Source organism: Hydractinia symbiolongicarpus, chromosome 1 (genome assembly GCF_029227915.1).
Source record: "Hydractinia symbiolongicarpus strain clone_291-10 chromosome 1, HSymV2.1, whole genome shotgun sequence".
Taxonomy (NCBI): Eukaryota; Metazoa; Cnidaria; class Hydrozoa; order Anthoathecata; family Hydractiniidae; genus Hydractinia; species Hydractinia symbiolongicarpus.
Window position 1 is genome coordinate 30,045,169 of NC_079875.1, and position 8,663 is coordinate 30,053,831.

General features: G+C 35.1%; 1 long non-coding RNA gene across 1 annotated transcript; it reads left to right on the forward strand.

The window, feature by feature from the left end:
• The first annotated feature begins 527 nt into the window (after positions 1-527).
• On the forward strand, positions 528-4,878 carry LOC130649258 (uncharacterized). The gene is made up of 3 exons (XR_008983027.1): positions 528-1,634; positions 3,775-3,835; positions 3,914-4,878. It is a non-coding gene; the product is annotated as an uncharacterized LOC130649258 (long non-coding RNA).
• The last annotated feature ends 3,785 nt before the right edge of the window (positions 4,879-8,663 follow it).

Genomic DNA, 8,663 nt, shown 5'->3' on the forward strand with positions numbered 1-8,663 from the left:
GTGTGCACTCAGAGTTTCTTAAAATTTTGATAATTTGTGCATCAAATTTAAATTGTCCTTATTTAACACTGAAAAATCTTTTATTTACAAGGCTTTTTGTCTAAAATACATGCTCATTAACACATACCAAGTCTTAAGTTACTGAAGGCCCTAATATAATCAAGTTTGTAACCTGACTTTTGAGTTGATTTACCTTCTTGTGTTTTTTCCTTCTAAGAATGTAAAACAAAAGGTTTTTAACATTAAGCTAAGTCAATTTAAAAGTGGGTCACTTCTTGGTTTCCTCCCCTTTTTTTGTACTAAATTTTATGTGTTAATGTGTATGACATTCTAAACATTTAGTTCCGTGTATAGTATGTATACTTACAATTATCCCAGGGAGTTCATATTACTAAGTTTCAAGTTTTACTAAGTTCACTAAAACAATTTTTGTGTTTTTATTTTTATTTTACAAATTAAGTATCATCATCATTGACTTTTGTAACCAATGTCAGTAAATCCTGAAATTTCAAATTTGACATTTTAATATTCCTCAAAATCAGTACTATGGAAAGACTTTCACTATATAACAATGAAAATAATTTTTAACTGACCATAATGATACTATGATCCCCTAAGATATCACACAGTCTTGATTTCAAACCATGAAGGAAAAAACCTAAAAATTATGTGAGGACATTAAAGAGATATATCGGTGAGGATAGGTCCGGTTGTAAGGGGATGGAGGAGACCGGCAATTAATACCTTATGCATACAAAATTTTTTGTGTTGCTGGCCCAAAATGCTATATTTTTAGATGACTTCGTTTTCCAGAAATATGAGAAATAAATTTTTGCACATGCCAAAAGATTAGTAAAGGTATTCAGAAAAAAGTATTTTCAAATGTGGAACAAAGAACTCAATGTCTGAGGTTTAGGTTTGAAGTACGAACAAATAGAACATTTTTACGGATAAGAGATTTTAAATTTTTCACAGAACTTAGTTTTGCGGTTTTCAGCCAAATCCACAAAAATAAGTTATACGCATAAGGTACAATCAGTTAAAAAGGAATCAAATTAGCACCAAATATTTGAAAATTAATGTATTTTGTAATTTCACTGATACTGTACACTTCCTGTTCCTTTGTTGCTCGCTTTTGTCTTTTTCCTGTTTTCAGGTACTATAATAAAAATTCCAAGGAATTTGTAGAAGACGTTAGCAAGTTTTTTCAAATTCTAATCGAAGATATAACGTGGCAGTTATTTTAAATGAAAAACAACCAGATAAGTAGCTCTTATTAATTAATTTTATATTTCATAGGTGGGACTGCCATTTTCACTATGTAATGTAATTTTTAAGTTAATTTAACAATTTTGGAACCACACTCGTTTCAATTTCACTTCTGTATAAAATGTGACATTATTAAGAGATTGTACCGCCAGTGAGTTTTTTTTTAATTTTTCATATCATTATTACTACTCTTTCACAGTGAGTTAGGACGGCCAAATGATACTTGTCATGTCATTTAATTTTTGGACTGCGCAATTCATAATGTAAATTTGTAAATCATTTAGGAAAATTCTCTACACTAACAATGGTATCCATGACGCACCCTGGCAATGGTATCAATGAAACATACATGAAGGATTTATTTGGTAAGCATATACTCTACAAGCTTTTTTCTAAAATCATAGCAATGAGGGTGGGAAGTGATAGATGCTTAGTTCTAGCCTGTGTTAGGAAATGTAATTGTCTTAACTTTATTTTTTAGCATTTACACAATTTTTCAATCATCATAATCCTCAAATAATCCCCCTTACTTATATCAGTTATTAGTATAGTATTTAACCGTTATAGGATCCTTCATGGTTGTTAGTCACAACGAAGTTTCAAAGTGAGAAAAATTGTTAGAACCTTGCGAGTATTGCAGTTAATAGACAGTTTAAACTTGTGTCTTAGGTCTACTTTTACGGCAGCATTAACGTCACCTAGAATTCAAATCGAGATGGCCGTATAAAGTAGGCTAGATAAGTTGCTACATAGATTATTTTTGAGTTTAGTCAGTAAAAATTTAGCTACCATAAGGGAATTAATTTAGCACGTTTTTGTCGATTTTGCAAAAATTCATTCTTGTAGAATACTTCTTTTTGAAAAACGAATTTCAATACCTTATTCGTACTAATTTTGCGTATTTGTGCAAAAAAGTTAGGTTTTGCGCGAAAATTATAAAGCGCAAAAATATAATACCTTTCCCGAATTTCATAAATTATAATAATTATGACGTCATCCAAAATTTTATAAACGTTTTATGCTCTTCTAATAAAGATATTCAGATAGAATATCAAAATATCATGACAAAAATGAAGTTTTTAGAGCAATATAATATTCTAGTTGGATTTTATTTAGATTTAAAGAAAATAATTATTTTGAAAACGAGGCTATTCTTAGAAAGCTCGGCTATATGAAGGGTTTGGCCGTCACTTTTAGCTCGGAATTTTTGGGGGAATTGAATTTTGTGCATAAAAATAAATCCGCGCGAAATTCATTACTATTACTATTGCGCGAAAATTATTACGCAAAATAATAATTTTTTTTCCGGTGCGCGAAAAATTAGTATCAATAAGGTCATATTTTCCTTTTTGCTTTATCTAGCATATTGTGAGCGTTATAAAGTAGACTTGTTACATTTACTTGTGTATCAAGGGCTGATCCAAGCCAATTTGGACATCGGTATACCGATTTTGGGGACATCTAATTTGGGCGCCCAACTTAGAAACACATAATTTAAAATGCTTGAGAATTGCATTATTTCTTATTTTCTGGATATTTTATATCTCATATTATATTTATATATATATCTTCAATCACAGAGAAGATATATATGTTCATAAAGAAACTATGTTCTATACTAAAAAAGAAAACGATATGCTAAAGCCATGCATTTTTGTTGCCCTAAAGGTTTTTCTATCTGCGGCGCTATCGACGCCAAAATAAATTTCTGGATCAGCCCCTGTGTATATCAAATATTAGTATAGTTGTTGCTCATGAGAACTTTGCATATTGGAAAAATTCATTAGAAGTATTGCAGTTAATATATTTAGCTTGTTAGTTTGTTATGTCTAGTTTATACAGTCGCATTAATGTCGTGTGGAATTCAGATCTAGTACGATGTTTCAGTGACAGGAAGCTGATTGCCTATTTACATTATAACATCTTCTGCATACGTACTGGTCTGTTGAAATCATTTTGATGCGATGCTATTATACCTGTATAAAGTAGGCCTTAGATATGTCTCTATTTTGTCACGATTTTCATTATTATTTTCCTAAATTACCTAGCACTATATATAATAGATCATAAATTTTAACGTTAACAGTTAAAGAAGAGAGAAAAAATCAATTTTGTGAAAAGTTGTATTAAATTAAAAATACAAGTATATAGAAGGCTTTTTGAATTATTTGACTATATCGTCTGAACCAGATTATCAAGGGACCGAATGATAACATATCTGTAAAAAAATATAAATACCGAAATAGAGCATGCTGTAGTTTGCGGGAAATTATGAAGTACCTAAAAGCACCCTAGCAGTAAATCTTAATTACTTCCAATTAGACCCCCTTTTCTGATATTATATGTACCAAAAATACTAACCCTCCTCTCCAAAGACTGGTGGTTACCGAACATAAGAGCGCTACATAAACAAATACAAACTAAAAGTATCCGAAATCAAAATAAAAGTGAAGAAAAAATGGCCTGTTTTGTGATTTTTGCAACTGCTTCATTTGTATTTTTTAGCAAAACAAAAAATAACAAAAAATGGAAGGTCAAATTGAAGGTCAAATTGATTGCCAACTTGGTAAGTATATTATCGTTATTGTTATCATTAGTCGTATGCATGAATAAAAAACTTATCGCAAATATTCGTCCTTTTAAGTCGCGCTTTATGGTAAATTCATCGAGCACCGTATTAAACATCCCGGGTCAACGGGGTACAGATCGTTTGGCCGGTGGCTCAAGCAAGGTGGTGTGGAATGGACGGAGGGGGAAGATGCCACGGAAACATTAAGTAAGATATCAATTTTCAAATGTTCAAAGTTCGTGTTACGTAATTAAACTATGGTATATATACTTCAGTTTTATCTATGAAATTTATTGAATTAACCTTTCCTTTATTTTTCCTTTAGTGAATGTCTGGACTCGATTTCTAAGGTACAGATTGACCCACAGTGGTTCAATGGAGGCTGAGGTGTTTGGACGTTGGGTCCATAATGGCGGAAGAGAATTCCGAAAAAGCAAGGGTGAAGGAAGCAGTCGTGGTGGCCGACGCGGTCGTGGAGGTCAACGTGGTCGGGGGGGTCGGGGGGGGGGGGGGGGGGTCGTATCAGACCTTACTAATGTTTTTTTGTTTTTTTTTAATTTCGTCTGTTAACCTTTAGTAGAATGACGTAAGATCTCAACAAGAACAAGTCCTTTTGATTTAGAATTTCGTACTCCATAAGTCAGTGACAAAAGTAATTTTTGAGTAACTAAACGGTCTAATATGTAAAATATACGCGGATATACACTACAAATGGTATTTGGGTAAAATGGTCATCATTTCCGGTCCACAAAATACAAACGAGAGATTGTGATGTGATATACACAATAAAGATAGTTAAAATTGTTATGAGTTGTCTACAAAGTTTCATCGTGCAATCATTTGTAGCATTGATTTTTTAAGGTCCCGTAAATCCTATAATTCCTGTTTCTTCGTCAATTACGTTTTATAGCAAGTGCTTCAGTTAACATCCGCCTGAGACACAGACTTCGAAGTTGCTCTCCTCTCGTTCTACTGAAGGTTAACCCTTCTAATTATTTATTACTTTATTTTATTAGTATGAATTAAAGAATTCTATTCCATTTAATCGTTTTTATCTATATTATAATACCCGTTTACGTCTGTCCTTCTGTCTGTAACGCAAAATGGTAGCTTAGCTGCGCAAGTAGCGAGACGCACGCAGTGCTGTATAAAAAAGACGGACGAACCGTGGATTTTTCCACGGGCCACCGACTAGTTCTTTTTAAGTTGTTTCCACATTAGATTAAAAGGTGTTGATTTAAGTATATGATTGCTCCGCACTTCATTAATTAACTGCCCAATTGTCCTTTCGTTTTTTGTTCTTATAGGGTGAGGGTAAGAGTAGAAAAACTTTAGTCCCAATTACGTTATCGCTATTCATAAAATACCGCTGTTAGAAACCACAATTGTTACAAAGCATAATTTTTATGTCTCGCTTGGATAGCTAGACCGGTGGGGAAAGAGGGTTAAAATTATACATCTTATCTCAGATTTTTTTTTTCTAACACCTCTAATACTAATACCGTAATTCCTCTTTTTAGCCCCCGCGGGGGAGGGGATAAATTAGGGAGGTTTTAGACGGGGGGCTTAATAGAAGGGGTTTAAATAAAGGGAACCTACATAAAGCAGACATTTCTCTTGCCTTGCCGGTACTTACCGTGCCTTTTCCTTGCCGTCCTTAATGCCTTTGCCTACGCTTCCCATGCCTAATTTATCCCTGCTTTGCTGTTTCCTGTTTCTTTGCCGTGCCCTTACCTTGCCCTGCTTAATAATACACCCTTACTCTTCCTTTGCCGTTTCTGGTGCCTGCCTACTGTACCCTTGCCTGTGCCTCCCATGCCTTGCCTACCCCTGCCTTGCTGATTCCTCTTCCTGTTTCCTTGCCTGCCTTTGCCGTGCCCTTTCCTTGCTACCCCTGTCTTGCCTACCCCTGCCTTGCTGATTCCTCTTCCTGTTTCCTTGCCTGCCTTTGCCGTGCCCTTTCCTTGCCGTGCTTAATGCCTTTGCCTTGGCAACCTCTCCGCAACACTTTCTATACTGGTTGTTAGGTCCGCTTTTAATTCAGCCAGACCATAACAAGACATTATTGGCGCAATACTTTTGCAAACGTTTTGCTACACGATTATGTCTATTGCCAACAATTTTACGAAGCTAACAGAAGCGCCAGCAATAATACTATTCGTCTCAAAGGGGGTTTACATTCATCGTAAGTATATGGACTCTTCTTTTCTTTAATTTTCATGTTGGAGTATTCAGCCCATTGATAGAATCTGTTACGGCGTCCTTATGGTTTAGAGACATCTGCAACAGCTTTATGGCGCCGTAGATTAGTGGTTATAGCTCTCGTACTCTCTGCGGGAGACCCGGGTTCGATTCCTATTCACGGCAATTCAACATGGGCAAATGAAGGTTACCATAGCCCTGGAGTAACCCATGTGAGAGTAATTGGGTAGATGGCTGCATGTGTGGGCCGTTGGATGTTGCCGGGAGTTGTCTAGTAGAGCGCGGGCCCTAATTAGGTCTGCGTAGCTCAAAACGAGCATTAAATACTCTAGGACTCTCCATCTAAGCCATGGCCCCTCCTGGAAATAATAGACAGAGTATATCCCTGGATATTAGTGAGGCTAGCCATGTTAAATATGTACATCTGTCAATCTAGCTCGACTTTACCGTTTATCAGAAAAATATTTGAAGTTTTTGTGTCTGATATTTTTTATCAACATCATTGATGAGGAACAGAAATATTAGTGGTCCCAAGACACCTACGTGTGGTACACCAATTTTAAAAAGCACACAAAACACAGACTAAAATAAAAGTTTAGCAAAAGTGAGATGTTACTGCGACTGTTTCTTTAGAAAAAACAACATCAGCTTTGCCTGTCACAGACACACGGAACTGGTGTATTATTATATAGATCACTCCCTATTGTTATTTCAGCAAGGTGCCAAGTTGGATAAGGTTCATAAAGTGCTTAACAAAATGTATGGTCGTCATGACATACTTAAAAGATTTGCACTTAACTCTAGAGATTTCTTTAATCAGGTAGTGAAAGTCCACTGAATATATAAAAACGTAATATTACACCCTGGTTTAAGTGAAAGAAAGAGAGCTTAGTCACTGCAGATGACCCTTACAGGGACCTTAGTTAAGGTGAACCCGCTCAGCTTCTAAGTATATCAGCTAGTTCTGTGAAAGGGTTCGAAACTGCTGATATACTAGGTTGGATAGGATTGGGGGTGTTGATATAATTAAAGTGTTTTTAAAAAAATAAAAAATAAAAATAGTAAAAATAAAAAATTAATATATGTTCTCTTTTTCTGAATTGTGTTGCTTGAAATGTATGTTGTTGTATTGATAGTTAAGATTGTGACGGTTGGTAGCGCTCCGTTAGTTCGTTGGAAGTGTAGTTTGGCACTCTACACTAGAGCATAAACTGTGGCAGAGTTGTGCTAGGTTCATGTCTCTCAATACATTGCTGGATATTTCTACATGGTTATGTCATTTCGAACATTGTATTTTGGGATTAGTCTTTGCATTATCAGATATTTTTGCTGTGGCGGTTGGTTGCGCTCCGCAAATATTTGTTGGTGTAGTAGGTGGTGCTCTACACAAGTGCACAAAGTGTGGTAGGGTTTGTGTAATGTTAAGGTTTGATATGCTTTGTGGTTTATGATACAATGCTCATTTTAGTAATCTTAGGATAAGTTATTTATGTCTTCTTCACATATTCCATAATTTTGATAGTTATGTTAACAAAATTTTTTAACAGATGACTGTACCAGTCTTCATTATTACCCCAGTCAAAAATAAAACAAAATCAATTAAAAAATAAGCTACCAAGGGGGTTTGATCATACTTGGTCTTGTCTTTGGAGAGTGACGACTCCACTTATTACCCTGGTTAAAATATATATATATATTAGCAGGGGGGTTTGATCACACAAGATCTTGTCTTTGGAGAGTAACGACTCCGCTTATTACCTGAGTTAAAAACAAAGAATAGCACAGTTGAGCAGAAAGTGGTCAAAGTTTACTTTAGGAAGATAGGGATGTCTAGTTTCTGCTGATGACCGTCCGCGGACCTCTTCGAAGTGACCCAGCTAGACATCCAGGGTACTTAGGTTCAGAAACATGGGTCGAAACCTATCTGCCCTTGGTTAAAGTTCTGTTCATCTTTTCAAATGTGTTGTGTCCTTTTTATTTTTTTATATTTTTTGAATTAATTCCTTGTAAAAAGGGAGAATTGTGCTTTTGGAGGCATTTTCTCTAGAGGAGTACAACCTCTAGCTTATTTCCAAAGACCAAACAGGTTGAGTTCATCATTGCGGTGACTTGCCACCTCTTTGTAAATTATTTTTTTTCGTTGTAAGTAAGGCAAAGGAAGGAGTCCATAACATTTTAAAAAAAGTAATTACGTAGGTACATAACCTCCACTTCTTATTTGAAAAATTTTGTTTCTAGGTAGCTATCTACGATTAGCATCATCTTTAAAAAACACTAAAACTCCATAGACGTTCCCCCCAAAACAACACGTTATCTCGCTAACTAAAAACAGTACTAGAGAATGACCATATTAAATTGCTGAATGGCACTGGTTTTCGACCGAAGTTTAATATTTTTGATGTGTAGGGACGAAATCGTATTGAAATGCTATATACTCTCCACTGTCCTTACTTTTCCCTTATATTTGCCTTATTTAATGAGGAAATGAGCTCCGCTTTGCTCCACAATAACTGTACAAACAATTCAGCAAGCGATTGTCCTCTGTTATGGTTGTACGTGAAGAACTTCTGTCTTAATAAGGTAACATTCCTTTTTTTAAGCAGTATCCATTAAATTTATTTAT